Raw genomic sequence first — 3,174 nt, forward strand, 5'->3', positions numbered from 1 at the left:
TACAATGTAAGCATTGTAAATACAAATTCTCAGTAAACATTCTGAGAATGATTATTGAGAAGGAATTCTCAGTAACTAGTCACTTCTGAGTCAAGAAGCCTAATTTACTGGATTTCTGCTTGCCTACTCTTGTATTTACAATGAATGGTGTAAATTCTAGTAATAAAGTACACCAAAAAAGTAGCAATATCTTTTTCCTGGAAGCACTGAGAAACTGTTAAACTGTCTCTGCCTTAATTCAGGTTTATGTTTTTAAATTTATTTCTTGCCTTCCCTCTTCCCTTCCTTGCTGATGGTGCTGTTGCAATGGTTGGAGGCTGCACACATGCTTGGCTGAGGCACTTGCACCTTTGTAGCTTGGTGCTTGCATATACACTCAACCATGGAGCTCACTGAGATCTATGCATTGCCTGCAAAAATGCTTGCTGGGGTGAGTACTCCTCATAGTGACACACAATATTCGTTGTGCTTGGGGGGCCACGGTGATGTTCATTGACTTACTTGCCAGATGGCATTTCTGGGTCTCACGTGCTACTCACACATGCAGTGCTGTCCAGGGGTTATACCCTTTTTTTGGTGCTCACAAACCCCTGGCTTTAGTATGGCCAGACTTCACTTGTGATGCCAGGGATCACAGGCAGCTGAGTTGCCAGGATTACCCCCGGTGAATGTTTTGACACCAGGGATTTGAACTCATGACCATGTGTTTATAAGGCAGTCTAAGTCACTGTGCTATTCCTCCAGCCCTGTCTCAGTTCTTTGTTTTTGTGGTATGGGTATACCTTATTGCAGCAGGCTCCTCACTCCCAAGGCCATGTCCTGGAGCTAGAGGCTGATCATCATCATCTCCTAGACAACGTCCTTCCATGAATACAGTAAGGGGAACATTTAAGGAGTGACCAAGTTCTCACGGACAGTTACCTAAGTATCACAGGATTGTATCTGCAAGCTTCTTACACATGACTTGGGTCAGAACTCCTGGAGAGCTGAAGAAATGACTTAGAAGACCACAGCACATGCTTTGCACGTGGGAGACTCAGGTTTGATTTCCAGCACCATATGGTCACCCAAGCACTGCCAGGAGTACCCCAAATAAGCTGGGGTGCCCCTCCAGCACTACTACTGGGTGTAGAACCAAAACTAAACACATACTGCCCAGTTTTAAAAACACCAAAATAAAATACTGGCTATTCCAACTTTTTTAGCTTTACATGAGTTTTAAATAACATATCTGGCACATTTAGTGGACGGGCAATTGAAAGTGATTTTCCTATTGCTTGAACGTATATCCTTGTGTTGAATCCTAAATGCCATAAACATTTTATTCGAAAAACAACCCATTTCAGGGCAGGAGCAATAGATTGTACAGATGTAGCCCTTACCTGGGCTGAATCCCCAGTATCCCATATGGTTCCCCAAGCTACCAGAAGTGATCACTGAGTGCAGAACCAGGAGTCAGCCCTGAGCAATGCCAGGTGTACACCCCACAAAAAAAATTCTTTTGTGCATGGAGAGGTCCACACCCCATTAGGGCGGTTACCAGGAACATAGTGCTCCTAATCCTTTTATTTCTCTGTTCCTGATAGGTCTGTTTCTTTGGTGGAGGGGAGGGGGTCAGGCCAAACCCTGCTATATTTGGAGTGCGACTCCTAGGGTTATGTGTTGCCATGGATTTAACTAGGCTTGACCATATGCAAGGCAAGTGCCATACCCCTGAATACTATCTCTTTGATCCTGACCTATTTTCTTTTGGGGAATAGGCCCCAATGTGCCAGAGATCAAACCCAGGACTTCTGCATACTTTGTGTATACTCCAATGCTTTATCTTCATTGGCCCTCAATCTTGACTCATTTTGGTCCCTGACCGACTACTCCCCACCTGCAGGCATCTCCTCCCACTCTGAAGGGCATGTCTGCTCATTTGCTGTAGTGACTCACTGACAATACAGCTTGACTTGCAAATCCTGTACAATCTGATCCTGGTTTCTTCTTGCCTCTGGAGTTAATAAGCACAGTCCTGCTCATGTGTCCTAGAATCCTGCTCCATGGCCAAATCAGTTCCTGGGGTCAGCGGAAGGGCCCTGGGAGAGCACATTGCACCTAAGCAACAAAATAGCCAATGGCGGAGTGGCCCAGATCAAAGCACCAAGACGGAAGCTGACCTTGTCAATTCAAGCCTTTTTGACAGGTGGGAGAGTTGCAGCAACAAGTCCCTCTCCAGGGGCCAGAACAAATAGTACAGCGGCTAGGGTGTTTGTCTCCACGCACCGACCCGGTTGGATGCCCAGAATTCCACACGGTCCCCCAGAGCAGCCATAAGTAATTTCTGAGTGCAGAGCCAGGAGTAACCCCTGAGCAGGGCCGGCTGTGGACCCAAAACCACTTAAAAAAAAAAAAAAAAAGCCCGGGACTTGAGTGATAGTATTATGCTGAGTTATACCACAGCAGGGCGGGTGTTGCCTTGAACGCGGCCAACCCAGATTCAATCCCCAGCATCCCATCACTCACCAGAGTTCCTGAAGTGCAGAACCAGGAATAACCCTGAGAATCGCCCGCCGGGCGTGGCACTAAACTAAACAAAAAGTACACAAAATTCACATGCTGGAAACTTCCCCTTTTCCTTGCACGTAGAATACTGACTTACTGCCATCACAAGCACTCATGTGACCACCACCAGCTACGACCGAGTGCAGCGGCCCTTAGCGTGGCCTTCATGTGGCTGCAGGGACGATTCCCGCACCGCCCGTAGTCAGGTGTGGCCCAAACAAAACGGAATTCCACAGTGCGAACATGTCACCTGCAGTGCTCCCTTTCCAGCCTCTACCAGACCCGCGCCAGCCAGAGGGAGCCACCGTCACTGCGAGGCCCGCGGCTTCGGGAGGAAACAGGAAGGCGCGCTGGGCCCGCGAAAGAACCGACGTTCTGGCCCTCGGGAAAGCCCCGGGGGCGCCCTGGAACTCCAGGGTTCTCCACAGTCCAGAGGCGACTGCCCAGCCCCGCTCCGGAACTCCGCCCCGCCCCCCAAAAGACCGGCTCTCCGGAGCCCCGCCCCGGAAGCAGGCTAAGGACCTGGGCTGCCCGCGCTGCTGCCTGCCGCGCCATCCGCCCGCCGTTCCCGCCAGGCGAGAAGCGGACAGCTCGGGGGCCTGAGGGGGCCTGAAGGGTCCTGAGGGG

Source organism: Sorex araneus, chromosome 9 (genome assembly GCF_027595985.1).
Source record: "Sorex araneus isolate mSorAra2 chromosome 9, mSorAra2.pri, whole genome shotgun sequence".
Lineage (NCBI taxonomy): Eukaryota > Metazoa > Chordata > Mammalia > Eulipotyphla > Soricidae > Sorex > Sorex araneus.